Below are 27,175 nucleotides of genomic sequence, written 5' to 3'. Positions count from 1 at the left end.
AGCCTTTTTTATGAGTTGAGCCGTGGACTCAGTAACCCCAGGGGTAAGAGCAGGTACATTCGTTAATACCACCACATAAGGGGCACAAGCTGGGGGGAGATCCAAACAGGTCAATTCAGGCCTGGCTGTCTGGAGATTCAGATTATTATTCCCAACCAGCTGTTGGTCAGCCCCCCCGTTACCACAAAATCAGGATCAGGCTGCCTACTACAGCTAGGCCTATTGACAGTCCTATCCGCTCTTAATAAAGAAGTCGGTGCAGCCGGTGCAATCTCAGCATGAGCGCCCTGTCCCCCAGAATTTCCAGAATTAACCAATAGCTGAGATGATTTGCCCAGAGGCCCCAATGGCCCTGCTGCATCCTCCGGCAGGAGCAACTCCTCACAAGGATGAGATCGTCTGGGCGGGTCCACACATCCACCAATACAATGCCTCCCCTGAATACCTTGCACAGATATCAGAGAAACTGACTTTTCTATGGCCGATAGTTTCGCCACAACGGGGGATAAAATCTCCAGGATCATTTCACGAAATTTTGACAAAAAAATAGTAACATCACAACCCAGCTGCTGGCAAGGTGCAGGGTCACTACTCGTACCCTTAGGGAATTCCAAGGGGGATGTTTTCGATTTGGGAATCAATTTCTTTAAGGCTTTTTTTTTCCTCGGGGGGGGCTGCATTTATCCAGGGGGCAGGCCGGGGGTGAAGATAATAAAAGTCTTTTGCTTCTTCTGGAAGGGCCTTGGCCACCAGAACCCTCTATAGTCTCTATTTGCTCAATTTGAGCAGGTTCAGCAGCAACCATAGCAGTACCTTGGTCTCCCGCCGGATAAGTCACCTCCACATCCACAACCTCACGAGGACCACTATCTATTGGGGCCAGACGCCAGTCCTCCAGTTCCATTGATAACTTCCTTTCTGCCAGATCAATCTCCTTTGTTACAACCCCGACAGCTCTTGCAATGAAGGAGTCCAATGTGGTGGTACCACTTCCCTGTCTACTGCTGCCACCACCCCCTCCCATGGGGCCAGTTAACGGACCTCTTTTCCTGCCCATATTAGCAGAATGTTATAATAATGAAATAACAAACAAAACGGACTAAAAAATTGAAAATATTAAAAAAACCACTAAGACTCACTAAGAAGGCTCCAAAATGATCCCCAATATATAGTGAATATACAATAGTCAACCTTTCACTGGAGAGGACAGAGGGGTGGCCCAGCCCAGCCTCTAACGGGCGCCGCCCGCGCGCGTCCCGCGGTTGCGGGAGCTCGAAACAAATTTAAAGTGCTCCTGCCCCGAGTCAGTGGTGCTGCTGGCCGACTCCTCCTTCTGACGCGCTTCCCGCGGATGCGGGAGCGCGAAAAAAATTTACAGGGCTCCTGCCCCGAGTCTGTGGTGCTGCTGGCCGCCTCTGCCTTCTAACGGTCTTACCGCAGCTTTAACACCGACCGCCAGGGTTGTAATGACCCCTAAGTAACATTTATCAGGAAAAGGCAGTTGGATTCTCCCCATAGAGATGGGGAAAAGCACCATGTGCTAAGATCACACTGCCACCAACACCAGCCTAATGCTAGCTTAGGCTAAGGAGGCAGTAGCAACCTTCACATTGAAGGTTCACTTTAGATAGCCCTCTGTCAGCCATCCTACACTAGACTAAGAGCAAATTAAACATATGAACAAACTCCAGAGTACTCACAGATTATCATGTTTAGTAGAGGAACAGTACAGGAAAGTCCTTAAAAAAATACACAGGGCAGCATGGCTTAGATCTTCGAAGTGATGAATGCCTTTCATCCCAATGCTACGTCTCTCATTAATCAGAATGTTCCAATATTACTCCTTCACTAGGTGACATTTGTTTGCCCCATGGGAAAATTCTCCTAGAAAGTCTGGATTGTCATGAGATACCCTGCCTTATGTTCCTGGGTTAAGAACATCCTCTGCAGAAAACCCTGAAACCTCTGAGGATTTTTTCCACAAGGTGAGAAGTCTAGGATTCTGTGCACCTTGTGTATGCATTTTGAACTGCACCTGCCCAGGACGTTCCAGTGTGTCAAGGTTCTACTGGCCAGATAGACACGCCATACAAAAGAGGTTTGCTGTCTGGCTCAGGGTACTGGACCACCTCAAACTGAACATTTTTATGGGGTTGCCAGGATCCACAATCAGAACTAAGTCTCACCTCCTAGTAATCACACACAAAGCTTACAAGGAACCAGCCAACCAGCAATGGAATGTGTTGGGCATGTGTTTTCTATATTTTCTGAAGACTTTGTTGAGCTTGTTTATGCTTTTCCTTGTCAGTGGGGGAAGAGGGTGTCAGGGGATACTGTGGAGTGTTGATATTGGTAATTTACTGGTGATGGACATTGTTTTGGTTGTTCTTGGTTCTGATAGTAGACACTTGGGATGTTGCCTATGATTTGGTGGGTTAGTGCTCTGTTGATACATCTTAATACATGGTACAGCCAACCTAATTCTGAGTTGTTTGGTGGTATGTTAGAATGCAGGTTGCTCTGGCTGTGTTGTTTATTTGCTGTACATTTCATGGTGGTGTTGAGGTGGATGCATTGGTGGCATGTTGCAATGTATTTTAAGTAAGACTTGTGTATGTTCTGAGGAGAAGTTAGATTTGGCAGATGATTATTTTGTTTTTGTTTTGTGCCTGCTATGTGTATTTCTGTTTACCGGGTGCTTTGTTAAGTGTGTGATCTCCTTTCATTTTGTGTTTTCTAAAATTCAAAGATGTATTGTGACCCTTCTTGGCTGCTCGTCCTCTTTGATTAAAGGGGACTTTTAGCAGCTGCCTCCATTCGCTCAACAGCGCTTCACAAGAGCAGACCAGGTGGATCCTCTGCATCCTCTACTTCACCTTCTTACCGAAGAAACTGCATCTGGACCCTCCAGGAACTCTACAACTGCAACAAAGAAGCAAAGACAACTTTTGCAACATTGTATCTGCAGCTCCTGCCAGCAACTGCAATTGTTTCCCGGTCATGCATCCTCAGAGGACAGCCTGTCTTCAGCCTGCACCAGAAGAACAAAGGAATATCCCTTGGAGTGAATGAGTCACTCCCCTGCTTCAGCAGGCACCCCTCTGCAGCGACGACCGGTGGCTTGGGTCCCCTCTCCTGAAAGAAAGTGTGACGATACAGCACCATGGGTGGTTAGACTGAAGTGGTTCCGACGGTCCTGACGTCGTACTGTCCAACTTTGGTGGAGATAAGAACTTGCCTCCCCACGCAAGACAGTACAACTGTGCACCACATGTTTTGCAGTTGCCAAGGCTTGTTGGCATACTTCCACAAAGTTCTTCGTGCACTGTGCAGCTCCAGCCCCCAGCACTCTCTCCTGTGATGCACAGCTTCCTGTGTGGTTCTTCAGCAGCGTGGGAGCCTTTATCGTAGTGCTGCATGGGCCTCCTTTTGCACCTTCTTTGTTTCCGTGCTATGGGACTCCTGTGCATGCTGCCTGGTCTTCTGAGGGTTCTCTGAGTTTCTGACAGCCCCCTCTGACTCCTCCTCCTGGGTAGCGTCCACCAGGTTCCTCCTGGTCCCAGGCAGTGCCATTTTCCTCTAACCGCGAGCTTTCCCTGTGCCAAGGCTTGTTAGCTGAATCCAGTGACGCAAACCAGTCTGCAATCATCCATCTGGTGTGGGACATCTTCTGCACCAACCAGGAACCAGCATCTCTCTTCTTGGGTGCAGTACTGACTGTTGTTCTTCACCGTGGTTCTTCTTTTGCACCTTCATCCGGGTTAGCAGGGGCTCCTGTTCTCCCTGGACTCTTCAGTGCTTCTTGGACTTGGTCCCCTTCTTCCACAGGTATTAAGGTCAAGGAATCCATCGTTGGTGTCTTGCAGTCTCTTCTGGTTCTTGCACTATCTTCTTTCTCGTGTTCTTGTGTGTTCTAGGAAAGTCACTGTGATTTGCTCCTGCTTTCCTGGGCTCTGGGGTGGGTGGGAAACTGACTTTCTCATTCCACTGTCTTAGTATATGGTTTGTGTTCCCCCTTAAGCCCATTTCTAACTATTGTGATTTTCACTACTGCACTGTTTTCTAACTGTTTTACAGCTATTTCTGCATACCAGTGTATATAATTTGTGTTTTACTTACCTCCTAAGTGAGTATAGTGTCTATGTTAATTTTGGCATTTGTGTCACCAAAATAAAGTACCTATATTTTTGTAACTCAGAGTATTTTCTTTCATGTGTATGAGTACTGTGTAACTACAGTGGTTTTGCATGAGCTTTGCATGTTCCCTAGGTAGGCCTTGGCTGCTTTTCAACACTTCCCCTAGAGAGCCTGGCTTCTATACATTGTCTAAATTTAATTAATAAGGGATAACTGGACCTGGTATAAGGTGTAAGTACCTTAGGTACCCACTACAAACCAGGCCAGCCTCCACAACAGGTCCAAATCCTGCAGCTCCTTCCATGGGAGATAATTCATTGTGTTGGGCTCCACTTTCCTGATTTTGTTACAGCATATTAAATAGGTTCCCTACCTGGCCATGGTCTGCTTTAGCAGGCCAAACCTCAGCCGAATCTATGCGGGTGAGGTAAAAAACAGAAGTGAAAAGATGATTCTATACCAGCACGCCGTTAAGTTGCCCAATACTCTAGTGTCTCTGCCTGTTAGTAGTTCGGTCCCGTATGCAATTGTCTGCAGAAGTTTAGCTTGTACTACTCAAAGAAAGGGTGCCAGTGAAGACCCTTCAGATTTCCTTTTGAGGTTTTGAGTCTTAAAGTCATAGCCAAACCTTTTCTCTTGATTGCTTCTTTCTGGGCAATGAGAGAGACATTTTTATCAATATTGATCCCTAAATATTTGTACTCTTCCATGTTTTCAGTTCAGGTACCTCCCCAGAACCATGCCAGAGGTCGTTGTGTGCTGTTGTTATATGTCATGGTCTTGGTTTTCCATCTCTTCCAAGATCAATCCTAGATGCACTCCTCTGGCCCGTATAAGTGGGTGATAGAGGTTCATACCCTGTGCGTAGTTCTGTTATGGGCTCAATGTCTCTTGTTGATGGACAAGGCTCATTGCCTGTGTGCTGCTGCTGCTTGCCACTTGTCAAGATGTTGTTCGTAGGGGATGCCTCCATTGTGTTCTCATGCGTGCTCTTTTGAGATGAGGATGGAGGCTCGGTGTAGCAAGTGGTGGTAACTGCCAGCTCTGTTGGTAATTCCATCATGCTTCCAGAGTGAAAATTGGCCAAGAGTGACTGTGAGGGTGATGTAGCCAAGGGGTTGATCTCTGGAGACCCAGCACTGACCTCTTCCATAGATGGGTCTTCAACCACTAAAGCGTCTATTGAGGGGGAAGTTTGTTCTTGCTCTAGGTGGACTTGGAAGGCTGTCCCATATTGTCTTGCTGCTATACAAAATAAGGGGCATATTCCCTCTTGGGCAGCAAGTATTTCATTTTGTCTCCTCCTCCTTTGTGACCATCTATACTTGCCATTGTTTCTTATATTTGTGGCTGTATCTGTGCAAGAGTGTGTGTCGACTGTGCCTGCCAGCTTCTCGAATTAAGCAGGATCCAATGCGTTACCTATGGTTCCACTGCTATGTGGATCTGGGTTTAAACTGCACGAAACCATGGGGCTTGCAGCACATGCCCCTTCCGCAATACTAGACATTTCATTCCCTCTGCACCATTCATTGGTTGGAAGAGGGCATGTGTGCCCTTGGTAGGTTGGTGACTTGGAGTTTGGTGGTTGCAGCTCAGTTGGCAAGCCCCCTTGTGAGGTTGAATTATATTCGAAATCTGTGATAAGGTTGTTAAGCATCATGGGGAGAGTTGATAGCTTGTCTATGATATTTGTACAGGAGCAGTTGATTTGTGTAGATGTAGTGTCTGACTGTACTCTTTTAAAGAGAAAATGTATTTCCCCTAGTTTATCATCAATGCCAGCCACAAAAATGGCCAGAGTGTTAAGGAGTGAAAGCTGGATGTCCATCTTGTTTAACTAGTACTGCAGAGCCTCCACAGATAGTTGTACTCTATTCAGGAGGGACATCCAAATACTCTCCAGGGGTGGTGGTTTTTCTCAACTTGGCTCTGCCTCTTTGCCTTGAAATGTGGGCGGCCGAGGGGCCCAGGTGATTGTTGGAGGTCCTGTGAGTAAGCTGCCAGCATTTCTTCCTATTCTGGGGTTCTTAAGTACAAAAGTACCCGTGCTCCTTTTCTTCCACATCTTTGTGGGCTGCTGTGGCCTGGGCCCCTGACCCCCCAAGTGGGCAGGAAGAATTTTGATCATTGCCGGAGTTTTCTGCATTGATGAGATGGACTGAGCCACCCGCCTCGGTCAAAAGGATCCATGCTCCCCACTGTGCAGTTGAGTGTGGGGAGTGCTCCTGTGATTCTCATTGCTGAGGTCACAGGTACTGTCAGATGGAAGCCCAGACACAGTTGTTTGGGGCAAATGCACAGAGGGCAGTTTATTGGTGACTTGGAAGAGGACTTATGCTGTGGTGAAGTGGTTCAAGGCATGGGCGGCTGTCTTGAAATCACTTCAGTAATACTGGTAGTCACCACTGATAGTAAGGATAATGAGGGAGTCTGCAGCCCCGTAAGCCCTTTGTTGCTCGAAAATAGGGCTGAGCCCGCATCCTTCAGAATGCTGAACTTTGAGTAGATTTTGGGCTGTTTTGTGCAAATGTTGGGCTCGTTAGTAGTAGGACCCATGGTGACCTTGCTAGAGGAAGTCTAGCGACTCCCTGGCTTCTCTGACTTCTCCTCTATGCCCGAGCCATAAGGTTTATTAAGGGCACCTCTGTAGGTTGCAGTTTAGATTTAGGGCCTGTTTTAGAGCTTGGCAGAGGGGTTACTCCATCACAAATATGATGGATATCCCTTCTACTGTATTACAATCCCATTATTGCCTATGCAGATCCTAATACGGCGGACGGATATCTGTCACGCTTGTCTTGTTTGTTTCTTCTGCAGGACAGTTGTCGTGGCTCGTTTCCTCTTTGAGAGAGCTGTGGAGACCATCCCCCGAGTTTACCCGACCTCATGGGGGTGTGCGATGTATATTTGCACATTCCACGTAGTAGCCTCAATAATTCTGCCTTTCCGTGGCTTCAGTGGCTGTGGCTCCCGTGCTGCTTCCTCTTCCTGCTTCTTCCATGTGACTACCATGTGAATTCTTACTAGTGACATATACCTCCGTTAGATGGGTCAGCTTTTTTTTTGTCCTGGGGAACAATGTTTTTTTCCTGCAAGAACCAGAACAGACCCAGACTCTAAGTGCTCCTGTTCCGTTTTTTTACTTACCCTTAACAAAAGGCAAAAGCTGAGAAAAGCTTCCCTCTCCCATAGCACTCATTCTAGGATGTGCCACACATCCAAGAATGCTATGGTACTCTGGTATCTCCCTAGACACAGACACTCCTACTTTGTAGTGATAGTGCCCTCTTCCGAAAGGGTAACCATTGAGAGTCTATTTATTCCCTTCACTGAGAGACAAGGAGCTAGTTTGCCTAGGGGTCCAGACACATAGCTGGGAGCTTCCAGCTAGAATGAGTCATGGATCTCCTGTGACCTCCAAAGAGAGTCCCCTGTCCCTACGTGGTCAACCAGGGGATACTGCTAGGGTCCTTTGGTTCTCCCAGTGCTCTTGATCAATTGTTCTGAGTATTAAGCTTTAGGCATTCAGTCCTCTATTGCACTGCCTCCTCTTAAATTGTTCCTGAATTAGGATCCTTTGGCACAGGGTGTCTAGATTGGATGCCGAACACTTGATTATCTCTTACAATGATGAAAGAAACCTGCACTGCCAGAAGGGTGTGAGCCCTATGGGGTATCCCTTGGAAACTTACAGGATTCCTCCTTTGTATGTTTATAGTCAGTAGCCCTTTAAGGCATGCTGGTAGATGTCTCAGTGAGGACACTCAAGATTCCACGCCCACTAGAAGTTCCTCGGTGGCCAGGGAGGCTTGCTGTGCCCAAGCCAGTTGATGTTTAAAAAGCTTCCATGCTAGGGGTTTTGCCAGTCTGTGACTCCTCTGAGATCCCTCTCAAGGGCCACTACTTTGTGGTATACTATTGTCTTGAATTGCAGTCCGTTGGTAGTGTTCAAAAGAATAGTTTGACAACTAAAGATTTCACTTCCCCACAAATATATGAATACAATGCATAGTCCATCATGGCTCTGGTAGGCTCCTTTTTTAAATAGATATGTGGGTTGTTGTGGGTTCTGTTCCAAACACTTTCTTTTATTGTGACAGTGGAGGCAGTCATCTGATGACTTGCTATGGGTACCACTGCCCCTGGCTTTTTTTCTGCACCAATGTGTTAAAGTGAAAATAATATCATTGAGGATATAAGACTGCATTATAGCACATTCCAGTGGTAACTGTGATGTAGGCAGTGGTTAGCTTGGTGACCTCCAACTTTCGTCCTTTAAGTTTCAACAGATTGGCAAGTTTCACAATTTCTAGCTCTACAGTGGATGCTTTTGTTAGTGGATGTATGATATATTGAGTAGGGGATATCAATTTACCACAATATTGTCGACAAAATATAATTGATATTAAGTACTACAATCCTTTTTATGACTGATTTCTCTGTGCAATAATACTTTCAACTGGATAACGCAGCTAGTCCTTTGGGCACTTGAGGCTCAAAGGATAATGAAGTAGAGCAGTTAGTGTGTACCCTAGGAGGTGGTAGGGTTTAGGATATCAGCTAGTACTATGGGGGTCATTCTGTCCCCGCCGGCGGCAGGCGCCGCCCGCCTGGCGGGAACCGCCATTTGACCGCTCTGCGGTCAAAAGACCGCTGCGGCATTCCGACCTTCCCGCTGGACCAGCGGGCGCTAACAATGATAGCGCCCGCCGGCCCAGCGGGAAGGGGGCCTGCAACATTGAAGTCGGCTCCGAATGGAGCCGGCGGTGGTGCAGGTGTGCGACGGGTGCAGTTGCACCCGTCACGCTTTTCACTGTCTGCTAGGCAGACAGTGAAAAGCAGGCTGGGGCCCTGTTAGGGGGCCCCTGCACTGCCCATGCCAGTGGCATGGGCAATGCAGGGGCCCCCAGGGGCCCCAGGACACCCGTTCCTGCCAGCCTCTTTCTGGCGGTGTAAACCGCCAGAAACAGGCTGGCGGGAAGGGGGTCAGAATCCCCTGGGCAGCGCTGCTTGCAGCGCTGCCCTGGCGGATTTGCCCAGCCGGGGAAAATCCGGTGGGAAACCGCCAGACCCGGTTTTCTGACCGCGGCTTTACCGCTGCGGTCAGAATGGGCAGGGAAGCACCGCCAGCCTTTTGGCGGTGCTTCCTCCATTCGCGGGGGTCGGAATGACCCCCTATATCTTTGAAGACGAAAAGGAGTTTCATTTAAAGGTAAGAAAAATGGCAGTAAAACTTTAATACAAAAAGAAAACCATTGCCTGAAGCAACCGCGTGCATTATAATAGAGGTAGCTTCACCTATAATAAACTTAGTATGATTCAAAAGTATATTGCTGACTTTAAAGTTCTCACAGTAGCTTGACATACAAGCAGTGTACTTCACATCTTTAACAAAATAAAGTGCAGGCTTACAGTTAAAAACCTCATTGTTCTCAAGCACAGGGATTACAAATGTCTAGTAAGATGTTTATAAAATGTGCAGAAAAAAAGGTTTGAGGGGGGGATTCATCACATTGGCATGTTAGTGTAGCAGTTTAATCACAATGCCCTTGGAGGGGAAATAAAAAAGGCTACAAATAGAGCCTAAGCAGAATCTTGTAAGCACTCTCTCTCAAACAGATTTGTAGCAAGACTCAAGTATGGCTATAAGTTCATTAAATTATAACATACTCACACATTAATGGTTTCTTCCGCTCCTCCTCCTCCCTGGATCCTGTACCATGGGCACCAAACCTCTACCTAATCATGTTTTTTCCCCCATGAGAGCTGGTGAGGACTATTAAATAAATCTAGATTTCCTAGAGTGTCGACTGTGGTTTTAATATACTGTAACCATGGTATCTTATGGCCAACGTCACAGGCTTGAAAATCATAACAGTGGTTTCCAACCTGTGGTCCGTGTGCGCACAGGGGTCCGTGAAACATTCCCAGGCGGAACACAAGCCTGGGCCGGCAGGTAGGCACTTTTCCAGCTGGGGCCTCTCACTGCATGTTTTTATATTTATTACTTTATTTGTGCAGCAGTTGTTAAAGCATTGCAAAGTTCCTTGTACAACCAGTAGCTTTCGGGCAAAAATATAAGCGTCAAGATAACTCTGGTGATTAATGTAACTGCTGGAGAGAGGGGATTACAATCATAATTGTAGGATGCTGGCCTGGTTTGTAGTGGGAACCCTGGGTAGTTACACCTTACACCAGGTCATGTTATCCCTTATTAGTGAAATGTAGTACTGTTCTAGCAGCTTAGGCTGATAAAGGTAGCTATAGCAGACCAGCTTAGGCTGAACTAGGAGACGTGCAAAGCTCCTGCAATACCACTTATAGTTACACAGTACTTTTACACAAGACAATACTCAGTGTTACCAAAAATAAAGGTATTTATTTGGGTGACACAGTACCAAAAATATCTCAGAGACAATACTCCTTCTGGAGGTAAGTATTATAAACAATATATACACTAGACACCAAAATTAGACAAGTAAATAGTCATAGAACACTGCAAACAGTAGGAAATCCTATAGAGTTCAATGGGAGAAAATAGGTCTAAAGGCAACACAAATCATATACTACAAAAGTGGAATGTGAATCACGAATTCCCCCCTAGACAAGTGTAGTGTGTGCAGAATCGCTGGGAGAGTAAGAATACAGTAAAGGTAAGTAAATTACCCCATCCCAGAGCCCAGAAAAACACCTTGTTTTGGGGATTTTGCAGCAGCCAACCAAGTCTGCAAAGAACAATTGCTGGATTATTGGACCTGAAGACCTGCAAAGGAAGGGGACCAAGTCCAGAAGTCAAAAGAAGTTCCAGGAAGGACAGGAGCCCCTGACCAACCCAGAAGAGGGTGCAAAAGAAGAGTCCCTGATTAGTTGAAGACTGCAGAAATGCACCCTAGGAAGACACCAGCGGGTTCTTGCATGATGCAAAATATGTCGCACGGCGTGAAGATTGTTGCAGATGAGATTTCGTGTTGGAAGGCGCCAACAAGCCTTGGCTACGGCAAAAGTGTGTTTTTCATCAAAATGGTGCTGGATGGACCCTGGAGGGACCTGGAGGCCTCACCTCTGTGTGAGGAGGAGGAGAAGGCTCTCAGGACCTTAGAGAGCCCTCAGGATGCCGGCCAGCACCCCCAGAAGCCGCAGGATCTGGGTTCAAAGGAGGTGCGAAATGCAGTTGATGCAGCACAACAAAAGAAGGTCCCACGCCACCGGAGAACAACTCAGTGAGTTGAGCATCACAGGGTGGAGTGCTGGGGACCTGGGCCAGGCTGTGCATGAATGAAATTTGCAAAGTCTGCACAGAGGCCTCAGGAGGCAAAGAAGACACAATACACAGGGGTACCGTAGTTCTCGGGAACGCAAGATCTTACCTCTTCCAAAGTGCGTCAGCAGGACCTCATGACAGTCTATGTCGATGATGTTCACCCTCTGTGTCCTTAGGAGCATGCTCGTCACCCTGAGAGGAGTCCCAGGGTACCGGTTGTCACCTTGGAAGGTGCCTGCTTGAAGCAGGGGAGTGACGCCATCACTTCACGGGAGATTTCTTTGGTTCTTCTGGTGCAGGATGAAGACAGGGAGTCCCCAGAGCATGCACACCATGGAAACTGTTGCTGTTGCTGACTTGGAGCTGAGGTTGCTGAAGAAAAGTGTCTCTTGTAGACACTTTGTTGCAGTTACAGCGTTTCTTGGAGCAGGCTGCGGTTGATCTGAGGTCAGAGGATGCTGAAGTTGTTGCAGAGGATTCCTGAAGGAAACTTGCAAGCAGAATCTGAAGAGAACCCACAGGAGACACCCTAAATAGCCCTAAGAAGGGGATTGGCTACCCTATCAGGTATGGACCTATCAGGAGGGGCCTCTGATGTCACCTGCTTGCACTGCCCACTCAGAGCCCTCTAGAGTGCTCCCACACCTTGCAAAGCAAGATGCCTGAAGTCTGGGACACAATGGAGCAGCTCTGGGCACCACGCCTGGGGTGGTGATGGACAGGGGAGTGGTCACTCCCCTTTCCTTTGTCCATTTTCCCGCCAGAGCAGGGGAGAAGGGGTCACTGAACCGGTGTTGACTGGTTTATGCAAGGAGGGCACCATCTGTGCCCTTCAAAGCATTTCCAGAGGCTGGTGGAGGCTACCCCTCCCCAGCCTGTAACACCTATTTCCAAAGGGAGAGGATGTAACACCCTGCTCTCAGAGGAAATGCTTTGTTCTGCCTTCCTGGGACTGGGCTGGCCAGACCCCAGGGGGGCAGAACCCTGTCTGTGAGGTGGTAGCAACTGTAGCTGCAGTGCAAGCCTCAGAGAGCTAGTTTGGCAGTACTGGGGGTCCATGGTGGAGACCCCGGGATGCATGGAATTGGCTCCGCAATACCAAATTTGGAATGGGGGCACAATTCCATGATCTTAGACATGTTACATGGCTATATTCGGAGTTACCATTGTGATGCTACATATAGGTGTTGACCTATGTGTAGTGCACACGTGTAATGGTGTCCCCGCACTCACAAAGTCCAGGGAAATGGCCCTGAACTATGTGGGGCCACCTTTGCTAGTGCAAAGGTGCCCTCACACTTAGTACCTTTGCACCTAACCTTCAGCAAGTAAAGGTTAGACATACAGGTGACTTATAAGTTACTTAAGAGCAGTGAAAATGGCTGTGAAATAGTGTGTGCACTATTTCACGCAGACTGCAATGGCAGTCCTGTGTAAGGGTTTGTCTGAGCTCCCTATGAGTGGCAAAAGAAATGCTGCAGCCCATTTGGATCTCCTGGAACCCCAATGCCCTGGGTACCTAGGTACCATATACTAGGGACTTATAAGGGCGGTCCAGTATGCCAATTGAAATTGGTAAATGTAGTCACTAGCCTACAGTGACAAATTTTAAAGCAGAGAGAGCATAAGCACTGAGGTTCTGATTAGCAGAGCCTCAGTGCCTCAGTGACTCAGGCACTACACAGGCATACACTCTAGGCCACAAACTATAAGCACTGGGGTCCTGGTTAGCAGGATCCCAGTGACACAGTAAAAACACACTGACACACACTCACAAACAGGCCAAAAGTGGGGGTAACCATGCTAGAAAGAGGATGCTTTCTCACATTAATCTAGCACAGTGAGCTATTAACTGCCATCAAAGAGCTGCATGCAACTGCATGGCACAAATTATTAAGTTATGTTTTTCCCAGTCTTTCATTATCCTTATTCTGCTAAAAAAGGTTTGCTTGCATAGAAATACATTCTTATCATTTAAGTCAACTCTAACCACTGTGTTACGTTCTGAATCGTGAGTTTGTGCTTCTCTAGAACAAGCACTCTTAGAAAATACCTCCCAGTATGGATGACATGTGAATCCTACAAATTGAAGTCCCCTGTTGTAGGAAAGTACCATCTTGCCTGGCATGTTACCCCCATATTTCACTGTATATATGTTGTTTTAGTCTATGTGTCACTGGGACCCTGCCAGGCAGGACCCCAGTGCTCATAAGTGTGCCCTGTATGTGTTCCCTGCGTGATGACTAACTGTCTCACTGAGGCTCTGCTAACCAGAACCTCAGTGGTTATGCTCTCTCTGCTTTCCAAATTGTCACTAACAGGCTAGTGACCAATTTCACCAATTCACACTGGCATACTGGAACACCCTTGATTTGACACATGCTTTATTCGATCAATCGATCATCAAAGCGAATATAGAATAATAATGATAAAATCCTAGGTAGCATATAAACATAAATATATAAAATACAATTCAGTTAAAAAATTCCTCAGCAGTACACAATGCAGCTACAAACCCCCCCTACAATTCTTTAAGAAATAAAAATATAGACCACTTGTGATTAAGACACAGTCCTGATAACGGAATTGCGTATACGCCATGCTGCCAGTAAATACTTGCTGACAGCGTGTATTAAAATCTTAGAGTGGTGACTTTTTAAAATCCTCAAGGCAGAAGCAGTCTCTTATCCCCATTTCACGGCAGATTTTACAAATCCACTTAGACCTAGGAAGGGAGTAAGCGGGGCAAAAGAACATAAAATGTTCAACTGTTTCAGGTGTTACGCCGCAGGCAGGGCATATATCTGTAACTGTTTTTGTACCCCATCTGCCCACCAATGACTTCAGCGGCAGCGACCCAAAGCGGAATCTGGCATATAAGCTTTTGCCTAAAATGTCGGGAATAGTATCTAGATATGGTTCAAATTGTGGATACCACTTAAAATCTATGAAGAGATTTGTTAAGCAACCATAGGCTCTGTGGGTAATATAATCGTTACATACATAGGACCAGTATACACGCTTCAATACATTGGAGTGGGCTTTTTCCAGTTTATGGGGTTTTTCCCAAAAGTCTCTGAGTCCTAGTTTATTAAACCATCTAGATACATGTTTGACCCAGGGAATAGGGGTTGAGTTGGAACACTTTAACAGATCTTGGAGTGAGGTCTTATAAACATCCAATTCTGGTACAGTCCATAGCCTTATCCAATATAAAAGTGGTCTTAAAATGATTAAATCAGCTATACGTCTCAGGCCCAGATGTAAAAACAACGGTATCAGTGGAGTGCTTGGAGAACAAGCACATAGAGACCTCGCAAAGCTATTCTCACCAATGGTTAGCCTATTGCAGTCCAAAAAGCCCCAGACCTCCACACCGTAGGCAGCAGCACCCTGTGCTCTGGCAATATTAATCTTGATTGCCGGGGAGACAGTTTTTGCTGTTGTACCCCTATAGAAAAGCAGGATAGATGGTGCACTATGCTGCAAACGGCCCACGCTTTTATTGACCTGTTCTACCCAATTCAAAATATCAGTGAGCCTTACACCCAGATAATCTATGGAACAAACCTTATCCAGAAGGTTCCCTTCTAAGTGAATGGTGCATTTCTTCTGCACTCCTGAACGGAGTGCCATTAACTTAGTTTTCTTATGATTCAACTCTAAGCTGTAATCTTGACAGAAAGAGTTGAATCTATTGATAAGAGTTTGGAGGCCCATAGGAGATTTAGAAATAAGAAGGGAGTCGTCTGCAAAAAGAAGAATCTGGATTTTTTGGGCGCATAGGGTAGGGGCGTCATTCTGGCATGTCATTAAAACCTGTACCACCTTGTTAATGAAAATAGAGAATAAAAATGGTGCCAACACACAACCCCGGCGAACACCCCTATTTATGGGGATTTTGTCAGTTAGTTCGCCTAGGTTGCCCCATCTCACTTGCGCATATGTATCCTCATGCAGCCGCTTCAGAAGTTGAATTAAGTTGACTGGAGTCCCTATTTTATGTAACACCTCCCACAGCTTTTCCCTCTGAACTAAGTCAAAGGCTGATCTCAAATCAACAAAAGCGATATATAACGGTTGTTTTGCAAGGGCTGTGTATTTCCAGTACAGCACGGGCAGTCTAAAAACCTGGTCTACTGTGCTGATCCTCGATCGAAATCCAGCTTGAAGGGGAGAAAGGATCTGCTGGTCTGTGGCCCAATGAGTTAATCTGCCTAGAAGTTGCTTGGCAAATATTTTTGGAAGATTGTCAATCAGACTGATTGGTCTATAATTTGTCGGGAGGTTTGCGTTACCTTTTTGTGAATAGGAATGATTTCGGCACCCTTCCATTTCATAGGGATCTGCCCCCCTTCAGTGATTTTATTAGAAAGTGTATTAATGTACCAGGTCCAAACTGCTGGCTCAGAAGAGTAGAGGTCCCCTGGAATTTTGTCTGGGCCTGGAGCTTTTCCAAGTTTTAATGAACGAATAGCCTCGGCAGTTTCTTTAATAGTGAAGCGGATGTGGCCCTTAGGGTCCTGTAGACCCCCTTCGAGGGGAGCTAGACCAGGAAGCACATCCGAGATGGGGAGGGGGTCTTGGCCCGCTTCCCCTGTGGTGGAGATCGTAGGGGTCTCAATTTTATCATATAAGCTTAAAAAATGTTCAACCCATCTTTCTGGCTGTATATGGTTGCTAACACCAGTCCTACCCTCTTTCTCTCGCTTGCCTAACAGTTCCCAGAACAGTTTGCTGTTGTTGGATTGGGTAGCATCCAACAACTCCTGCCAAATTGTTTCTTCCCAGGTTTTTTTGGCTCGGGTGATGGATTCTTTATAAGTGCGTCTGGCTAGTTGTATTTCCCCATAGGCCCCTTCCATGAGGGTGCTTTTTAGTCCTGTCTTGGCCCTATGGCAGGATTCGTCAAACCATGAACTGGAGGTGCCTCCTTGGTGTCTTACCCCAGCCTTCTTGTAGAAAATACGTTGTAGTCTTATGATCATATTTTCATGTATGGATAAGAGTGGGATGTCATTGAGGTCACAGTCGTGATATGGGGCCAAATTATCTATAAAAGCCAGGTAAATCTTGCGTAACAAATAAGGATTCGACTGGACCTTTGGCCACCTGAACTTCGTAGATGAATTATTCAAGGTGGGAGTGGGGACCATGGTAGTTTGGTTATTCGAGGTTCTATCAAAAACATCCCCTGACATAGAAAGTATCAGGGGAAAATGATCACTTTCACATCTAGCATCCACCTTCATATCTTTCAGGAAGGGCCACAACCTCACATCCACTAGAAAGTAATCAATTACACTTGTGGTTAAACCTCGTTTGAAAGTGGGTGCAGTATCCAGGTCAGAGGGCATGCGGCCATTACATGCCCTAAGGCCATGCTTCAGACAGAGGAATGCCAGTTGGGTAGCTACACAAGAATTAAAACAAAAACAGTCGCTAGTCAGCTGTGGAATCCCCCATGTTTGATCTTCTTCCTCTGTGAGACCAGTTAGTATCACAGAGGGTTCAAAGGTACAATTTACATCCCCAGCTATTATCAGATAAGAAGTTGGTTGTAGGGTATCTAAGAAGTCAAGTAACTGTTTTAGAATCTGAGACTCAACTCCTCAAGGTACTGATCGGGCGTAAACATTGATAAAAATTATATTAAAACTCTGTTGTAACGTGATTTGTAACCCCATCAAATCTGGACTGTCAAATATTCAAATCTTGAATACGCATTGCACATTTTTGTTTAATAGCATCAGAAGACCTCTTTTTGCTTGACCAGTCAGTTTTGTAGATGGTTGGGCAGCCATGTTAAACGAAAGGAACCCATCTATGGTAATCTTCTCCTCAGGCCATGTTTCTTGAAAGAGGCATATATCTTGGGTATTTATGTATGAACACCAGTCAATATCATCTAATTTCCTCCCAAGGCCGGCTAGATTCCATGTCATGATTGATAGGCCTTTTCCCTCAGAAACAGAACTTAATGTCTGAGAGTTGGACTTCTCAGGAATCAACTCTTTATCAGTAGATCCATCAAAAACCATCATACTGGGTTCCTCTGGGTCAACCCCTAGGGTTGCTTCCTGGGCTGTTGCCAGTCATACAGGGTTGGGCTGGATAGAATCACCACACCTAAGCTGGTTACTTATAGCATTACGACATGAATGGCTGGAAACTTGTGTCTGGCCTTCAGTCTCCAATACTGTCTCTAAAGTGATGCATCCCCTCCTTCGTTCCATAAGATGACGGGTACGGTCATTGAACACAATAAGACTCTCGACCAAGGTTCTATCATGAAACTCGATTGAGATTACATCGTGGATCGACCCTGAAGGGCACCACCGTTTGGCATTGCGGATATCTGAACGTATGACCGATAAACAGTTTCATTGGTGTCGTAGCCAGTGAGTTACCTTGTTGACCCTAGACTCATGGTCCTCGCTAAGCCCCGGCAACAGTTTCGGGACTTGTTTTAGGAAAAGAGTATTTGTCCTGGGCTTAGGGCATTGGGTGTTTGACAATATGGCTGGGTCACAAGGAATTCTCTGATAGGGAGTGGCACTGAAGGAACCGAGGGAAGATTTGGGAGCAGGTAAGTCACTGACATTGGATGAGACATAGGTCCTCTTAGATAGGGGATTATTAGTCTCTTTGCAGCTCTTAGTTGACAAATAATTTGGGAAATCTAGGGGGCGGCTGTTGGGGGCAGTGTGGTTTTTCATAGTATCCCCCTCATCTTATGGCTTTTTACTAACTTGGTACTCCTGTATGAGGTTATCTTTAGAGCATGTTGCATTCACGTCTGTACCAGCCCGGTGTGTCTTTTTCTTTTGGTAATCAATGGCCTGACCCCCCTGTGCACGCCAGGTAGGTGGAGTTCGATCAGTCACTATGTGACCTCCGTTCGCCCCGTCGTTTCTTAGATGGCATTTGCATCCACACTCTGGTCTCTCCTGCAAGCATTTTGCCAATTGTAACACCAAAGACCTGACTTCTTCCACTCTCTGGAGTATAAGGGAGACATTAGGCTCAGTGGGGGGATGCATTAAGAGAGGAGGAGGAACTGGGACTGGGGTGCGAGGGAGAACCTCTTTATTGCGATCGTCTACAGTGGGATCGGAAGCTCTGAGTATTTCATCCTCCGCAGCTAAGACCTCAAACCGGTTTCTACAGGGTATATTTGGGATCAGTTTGATCACAGGACTCAGTGGTATGGTTGGAATAGGAGTGCTTCCCTCTGTTTCCACTTGAGGAGACCCACACCTGTGCGAAGAATCATTTGCCGTATTTATTAGGTCATTAGAGGGGGAAGTAAGTAAATGGTGTCTTGTTAATGGAGTCACTCCACTATTGATCAATGCTGGATCCAGGCCTGGATCCTTTATCTTTTTTATAAAAAAAATCTTGAATCCTCCCAGGGTGGACTAAAGCGTTTTTTAAAGGTGGGGCACCATTTTGACTGGTTGTACAATTTAGTATCTCCTCGACCTCTTCAAATAACAAATCAATCTCTTCAAAAGGTTTTTTGGGCTTAATAACTGGTTTAGCAGAACGCTTTCTCTGCTTTTTGCGATCAGTCAAAGGATCCAGGGGATCGGCAGCTTTTCTCTTCCCCATGGAACCGGGGAAGTAACGGCTACAAGGTGCCAACAAATTTGAATGCTTTAGGTCTTACTTGGCGTATGAGGCAGCAGATGAAAGAAAGTAGGCCCAGCCTCAATCAGCCGTTGACGGGCGTAGACAGGCCCATTTTGGCCCGGTCTTCATCCGGGCGCAAGCCCGCGCGCTTCCCGCGAGGGGCACGCCTTGAAGTAAGGGCAGGAAGCGGCGTGCGGCCAATCAGGGGGAAGCGTCCCGGTCCCCCGGCAACCAAGAGTCTCTCCGCGTCCCGCGAGGGGCGCGCCTTGAAGTATGGGCAGGAAGCGGCGTGCAGCCAATCAGGGGGAAGCGTCCCGGTCCCCCGGCAACCAAGAGTCTCTCCGCGTCCCGCGAGGGGCGCGCCTTGAAGTAAGGGCAGGAAGTGGCGTGCGGCCAATCGGGGGAAGCGTCCCGGTCCCCCAGCAACCAAGAGTCTCTCCGCGTCCCGCAAGGGGCGCGCCTTGAAGTAAGGGCAGGAAGCGGCGTGCAGCCAATCAGGGGGAAGCGTCCCGGTCCCCCAGCAACCAAGAGTCTCAAGAACACCCTTATAATTCCCTAGTATATGGTACTGAGGTACCCAGGGTATTGGGGTTCCAGGAGATCCCTATGGGCTGCAGCATTTCTTTTGCCACCCATAGGGAGATCTGACAAATCTTACACAGGCCTGCCAGTGCAGCCTGAGTGAAATAACGTCCACGTTATTTCACAGCCATTTACCACTGTACTTAAATAACTTATAAGTCACCTGGTGAAGGTTGGGTGCAAAGTTACTTAGTGTGTGGGCACCCTGGCACTAGCCAAGGTGCCCCCACATCGTTCAGGGCAAATTCCCCAGACTCTGTGAGTGCGGGGACACCATTACACGCGTGCACTATACATAGGTCACTACCTATGTATAGCGACACAATGGTAACTCCGAACATGGCCATGTAACATGTCTAAGATCATGGAATTGTCAATTGAGACAATTCCATGATTCCCCGGGTCTCTAGTACAGAACCCGGGTACTGCCAAACTGCCTTTCCGGGGTCTCCACTGCAGCTGCTGCTGCTGCCAACCCCTCAGACAGGTTTATGCCCTCCTGGGGTCCAGGCATCCCTGGCCCAGGAAGGCAGAACAATGGATTTCCTCTGAGAGAGGGTGTGACACCCTCTCCCTTTGGAAATAGGTGTGATGGCTGGGGAGGAGTAGCCTCCCCCAGCCTCTGGAAATGATTTGAAGGGCACAGAGGATGCCCATCTCTGCATAAGCCAGTCTACACCGGTTTAGGGATCCCCCAGCCCTGCTCTGGCGCGAAACTGGACAAAGGAAAGGGGAGTGACCACTCCCCTGACCTGCACCTCCCAGGGGAGGTGCCCAGAGCTCCTCCAGTGTGCCCCAGACCTCTGCCATCTTGGAAACAGAGGTGTTGCTGGCACACTGGACTGCTCTGAGTGGCCAGTGCCATCAGGTGACGTCAGAGACTCCTTCTGATAGGCTCTTACCTTTCTTACTAGCCTATCCTCCTTCCTAGGTAGCCAAACCTCCTTTTCTGGCTATTTAGGGTCTCTGCTTTGGGGAATTCTTCAGATACCGAATGCAAGAGCTCACCAGAGTTCCTCTGCATCTTCCTCTTCACCTTCTGCCAAAGGATCGACCGCTGACTGCTCAGGACGCCTGCAAAACCGCAACAAAGTAGCAAAGACGACTACTGCAACCTTGTATCGCTTCATCCTGCCGGCTTTCTCGACTGTTTCCTGGTGGTGCATGCTCTGGGGGTAGCCTGCCTCCTTCTTGCACCAGGAGCTCTGAAGAAATCTCCTGGGGGTCGACTGAATCTTCCCCCTGCAACCGCAGCCAACAAAAGACTGCATCACAGGTCCTCTGGGTCCCCTCTCAGCACGACGAGCGTGGTCCCTGGAACTCAGAAACTCTGTCCAAGTGACTCCCACAGTCCAGTAACTCTTCAGTCCAAGTTTGGTGGAGGTAAGTCCTTGCCTCCCCATGCTAGACTGCATTGCTGGGTACCGCGTGATTTGCAGCTGCTCCGGCTCCTGTGCACTCTTCCAGGATTTCCTTCATGCACAGCCAAGCCTGGGTCCCCGACACTCTAACCTGCAGTGCACAACCTTCTGAGTTGTCCTCCGGCGTCGTGGGACTCCCTTTTCTGACTTCGGGTGGACTCCGGTTCACTCTTCTAAGTGCCTGTGCCGGTACTTCTGCGGGTGCTGCCTGCTTCTGTGAGGGCTTCCTGAATTGCTGGGTGCCCCCTCTGTCTCCTCATCCAGGTGGCGACATCCTGGTCCCATCTGGGCCACAGCAGCATCCAAAAACCCTAACTGCGACCCTTGCAGCTAGCAAGGCTTGTTTGCGGTCTTTCTGCATGGGAACACCTCTGCAAGCTTCTTCACGGCGTGGGACATCCATCCTCCAAAGGGGAAGTTCCTAGTCCTCTTCGTTCTTGCAAAACACCAAGCTTCTTCCATCCGGTGGCAGCTTCCTTACACCCTCAGCTGGCACTTCCTGGGCTCCTGCCCACTCTCGACACTGTCGCGACTCTTGGACTTACAGGTACTCAGGTCTGGAAATCCACTGTTGTTGCATTGCTGGTGTTGGTTTTCCTTGCAGAATCCCCCTATCACGACCTCTGTGCTCTCTGGGGGTTGTAGGTGCACTTTACACCTACCTTACAGGGTCTTGGGGTGGGCTAATTTTCTAACCCTCACTGTTTTCTTACAGTCCCAGCGAACCTCTACAAGCTCACATAGGTTTGGGATCCATTTGTGGTTCGCATTCCACTTTTGGAGTCTATGGTTTGTGTTGCCCCTATACCTATGTGCTCCTATTGCAATCTATTGTAACTTTACACTGCTTGCATTACTTCCTTTTGCTATTACTGCATATTTTTGGTATTGTGAACATATATCTTGTGTATATTTGGCATCCTCATACTGAGGGTACTCACTGAGATACTTTTGGCATATTGTCATAAAAATAAAGTACCTTTATTTTTAGTATATCTGTGTATTGTGTTTTCTTATGATATTGTGCATATGACCCCAGTGGTATAGTAGGAGCATTACATGTCTCCTAGTTCAGCCTAAGCTGCTCTGCTATAGCTACCTTCTATCAGCCTAAGCTGCTAGAAACACCTCTTCTACACTAATAAGGGATAACTGGACCTGGCACAAGGTGTAAGTACCTTTGGTACCCACTACAAGCCAGGCCAGCCTCCTACACCTGTAAAGTGCTCTGACACCCTACACTGGTATGAGAGGTGCTATAAAGCAAATCAATTACATGTGACAGAGAGGCTATGGAGAGATGAGAGACCCTTACTTCCTTTCCCAACACACATGTAAAAAAGCTTTTTCAGATCTTATGTACAAAAAAAACGGAAATCGCTAAGGAAATGTACAATTTGACCTGAGGAGTCAGCTGTCCTAAATAAAATCAAACATTGGAAAGTTGATCACAGAGATGCAGCACCAACCTGTCCATTAAAATGTTTCGAATTTTGCATTTTTTAAAAAAATATAAAGTAATTATATCTTTAGTAATTCGAGTATTTGTTTGGTGTGTACTTGTTTGTGTATTTTTTGCAAATTACTGTTTTTGATGCTTGAAATTTAAATTGTACAAATTTCTTGGGGGTCCCAGACTTCCAGTAGTGATTCAGTGGGGGTCCTCAGGAGTCAAAAGGTTGGGAACCACTGATCTATATTGAGGCAGTTTAAGGAAGCATGAGCATTAGACCATATAAATACCCATAATAGCATTAAGGCTAGTTTTATTATGTCCGTCATATAGTCCAGGACTAATTCTTCATTTAGTTAGAATAGCATACTGTTGGGTGATAACCCTCAGGCCACCAACAAAAGTGATTTTCCTTTACCTGCAAGTACAATTATACACCCCAGAAAGGGGCCGGACACGCTTGTTCCTCATCTTCCAAGCAAACCTAAAAATAGCATCTACAGCTTGATTAAATTTCAGACATTCAGACACCTTATCAATAGGTAATGAGCCCATGAGGTGAGGGAGGCTAATGTAAGACCTATGTAGGGAAACTGGTCCACCTTCTTAACGTTCTTACACTTAATAAAGATAGGTCTGGTCTTAATGTTGATTTTGCCACACTCCATATAAAATGTTATACTGAAGTTAGTTTCCAGATCTAAATAGACCATGGAGGTTACAAAAACCTTCAATTAATTATTTAAGACTGTTGAGGTTTTTGGACATTGAAATAGCATCATTAGCATACATTAAAACAGGAACAATCTTAGTCGCACCATTGGCATGTCCTTACAATGCAAAATAAAAAGGAATTATGATAATTTATATACAATAATAACAGTATTTATGCAATAGATGCAGCCCTGATGGTTTCATCGCTCTAGAGAAAATTAAGCTCTACACTCCCCCCAACCAGTATTGTACTGAAGCCGTAACCTCATTATGTAAGGTGCATAAAAAGTCGACAAAAGCCGTATCCCAGTCCATACTAGGCAGGATAGCCCAAAGCTTTGACCTACTGACTCGATCAATGGCACTGCAGTAGTCCATAAATGAAAAAAACAACTGACTTTGTTTAACTACCATGTATTTGCTAGCTATCAAGTGGTGGTTAACCCCTTCGATGCCTTGGACGTAACAGTTGCGTCGTCAGCAGCACCGCTCAGGAGCCGAGGACGTAACCGTTACGTCCTGCACCAGGCCCATGGTGGTATTTTTGTTTTGTTTGTCTAATGTTATAAGGGGAGTGACCCCTTAGGCAAGTGTTGATACCCAGGGGGGCAAAATATTTGTAGGCCATTTCTGCCCCCCTTGGGGACAGATCCCCCTATATTAATTAGGCCCATGTGATCCCAAGAGGGACAGAAAACACCAGGGATAATTTACTATTCTTGTTTTTTTTTGCAGGAGGGGAGCAACACCTTAGGCAAGGGGCTACATTTACTTTAGGCCATTTCAGCCCCCTTTGGGGGCAGATCAGCCTATTTTTTTAGGCCAATCTGCTCCTAAGGAGGGCAGAAACCACTAGACGCCAGGGATTTTTTTTTGCAACAATTTCACAAAAGGGGAGCGACCACTAAGGAAAGGGTCGCTCCCCTGGGGAGCACATTAATTTTAGGCCCTTTCTGCCCTTCTTGGGGGTAGATCAGCCTATTTTAATTAGGCCAATCTGCCCCCAAGGGGGGCCGAAACCAATAGGCACCAGGGATTTTTATTCTTATTTTTTTATAAATGGGGAGTGACCACTTAGGCAAGGGTCGCTCCATTGGAGAGCAATTTTATTTTAGGCCATTTCTGCCCCCTTGGGTGGAGATCGGCCTATTTCTATTAGGCCAATCTGCCCCCTGGGGCAGAACCCACTTAGGCACCAGGGATTGGTGTGTGTGTGTGTGGTTTTATGGGGGGGCAGCCCCTCAGGCAAGGGTCGCTCCCCATGGGGGCACATTACTCTTGTCCATTCCTGCCCCCCCTTGGGGGCAGATCAGCCTATTTCTGAAGGCACAACTGCCCCCAAGGAGGGCAGAAAGCGTAGTTGAGACCAGGGAAGAATTCTTCTTCCAAAGAAGAGGGTGGTGGTATGGCCATGCCCCCACCCCAAATAAATGGGGACAAAGTTGTCCTGCTCACCGGTGGGCAGATGGGGCAATTACCCTCGATCCATTCCCCGGGGGGGGGGGGGCAGAAAGCCTGCTAGATGCCAGGGAATAAAAAAAAAATAATAGTGGGATGGTGGACACCAACCAGTTTGGGCATGGTTATGCCCCCACCCCAACTAAAGGGGGTAATAGTCTTTGGGGTTTTGTTTTACATTTGGGCCATGCAAACTTATCTAAATCTCAAAATCATCCCTAATGGAATGGTGAGGGCTGTACTTTTTGGACTTTGGGACGCTGCCATGTAGAAAAATCTACGAGACCTAGACACATTTGAAAATTAAACATCTGGGTGAGTCCAGGATGGTGTACTCCACATGCACCCTGCACCATTTTCCTACCCACAATGCCCTGCAAACCTCCAACTTTGCTTGAAATCACACTTTTCCCCACATTTTTGTGGGGAACCTTCCAGAATCTGCAGGAATCCACAAAATTCCTACCACACAGCATTGTCACATCTATACCAATAAAAATTGTGCCCCACTTGTCTGCCTGAAAACTTTTTTTTTCAAACTGCCGTTTTGGAGCTGCTTTGGTTCCCCCTCATTTTCGACATGTTTTTGGCTCTTTCCTGTCACAGGCACTTGGCCTACCTAAACAAGTGAGGTATCATTGTTATTGGGAGACTGAGGGGAACGTTGGGTGGTAGGAAATTTGTACTGGTGCGGTGATCCCACACAGAAATGTGGGAAACGTCATTGTTTTAGTTAAATTTGAGGTTTGCTGAGGATTCTGTGTAAGAAAACACTGGGGATCCACGCAAGTCACACCTCCTTGGACTCCCTCGGGTGTCTAGTTTTCAGAAATGCCTGGGTTTGGTAGGTTTATCTAGATGGCTACTAAGCCCAGGACCAAAAACGCAAGTGCCCCCACCCCCGCAAATACAGTTAGTTTTGTATTTGGTAATTTTGATGTGTCCACGTAGTGTGTTTGGGCATTTCCTGTCGCTGGCGCTAGGTCTACCCACACAAGTGAGGTTCCATTTTTATGGGAGACTTGGGGGAGTGCTGGGTAGAAGGAAATTTGTGGCTCCTCTTAGATTCCGGAACTTTCTATCACCGAAATGTGATGAAACTTTGTTTTTTTGCAAAATGTTGAGGTTTGTAAAGGATTCTGGGTAACAGAACTGGTGAGAGCACTACAAGTTTACACATCCTGGTTTCCGCTAGGTGTCTAGTTTTTTAAAAAGCACAGGTTTGGTAGGTTTTTCTAGGTGACGGCTGAGCTAGAGACCAAAATCCACAGCTAGGCACTTTCCGAAAAAAACATCAGTTGTCAATATAAAAATTAGATGTTGTGTTTTGGGGCATTTCTTGTCGCGGGCACTAGGCCTACCAACACAAGTGAAGTACCATTTTTATCTGGAGTCTTAAAGGAATTCTGGGTGGAAGGAAGTTTATAGCTTCCCTTAGATTCCAGAACTTTGCAGCACCGAAATGTGAGCAAAAAGTGTTTTTTTTGCCAAATTTCGAGGTTTACTAAGGATTCTGGGTAACAGAACCTGGTGAGAGTGCCACAAGTTACACTTTCTGGGTTCCCCTAGGTGTCTAGTTTTTAGAAATGTCCAGGTTTGCTAGGATTTCCTAGGTGCCGGATGAGCTAGAGGCCAAAATCCACAGCTAAGCACTTTGCAATTTCCTGTCGCGGGCATTAGGCCTACCCACACAAGTGAGGTACCATTTCTATCAGGAGACTTGGGGAAATGCTGGGAGGAAGGGAATTTGTGGCTCCTCTCTGACTCTAGAACTTTCTATCACCGAAATTTGAGGGAAAAGTGTTTTTTGCCAAATTTTTAGGTTAGCTAAGGATTCTGGGTAACAGAACCTGGAAAGAGCCCCACAAGTCACCCGATCCTAGATTTCCTTAGGTGTCTAGTTTTCAGAAATACACAGGTTTGGTAGGTTTCACTAGGTGCCGACTGAGCTAGAGGTCAAAAACCACAGCTAGGCACGTTCCCACATCAGATTTCAATATAAAATGTGATGTGTTCATGTTGCGTTTCCTGTTGCAGGCATGAGGTACCATTTTTATTGGGAGACTTGGGGGAACACAGAATAGCAGAACAAGTGTTATTGCCTCTTGTCTTTCTCCACATGTTTTCCTTCCAAATTTAAGACGGTGTGTAAAAAAGACGTCTATTTGAGAAATGCCCTGTAATTCACATGCTAGTATGGGGACCCCGGAATTAAGAGATGTGCAAATAACCACTGGTTAACTTGTGCTCATTTCGGAAATACAAAGGTTTACTTTATAACCTATTTTTTACTCCTTATATTTCACCAAATGAATTGCTGTACCCCCGGTATACAATGAAAACCCATTGCAAGGTGCAGCCCTTTTTATTGGCTCTGGGTACCTAGGGTTCTTGATGAACCTACAAGCCCTATATATCCCGCAACCAGAAGAGTCCAGCAGATGTAACGGTATATTGCTTTAAAAAATCTACCATAGCTGGAAAAAGTTATAGGAGAAAACATGGTCAGAA

The sequence above is a fragment of the Pleurodeles waltl genome, chromosome 11, assembly GCF_031143425.1.
Source record: "Pleurodeles waltl isolate 20211129_DDA chromosome 11, aPleWal1.hap1.20221129, whole genome shotgun sequence".
Taxonomy (NCBI): domain Eukaryota; kingdom Metazoa; phylum Chordata; class Amphibia; order Caudata; family Salamandridae; genus Pleurodeles; species Pleurodeles waltl.
Note: the sequence above shows the minus strand (reverse complement) of the source record.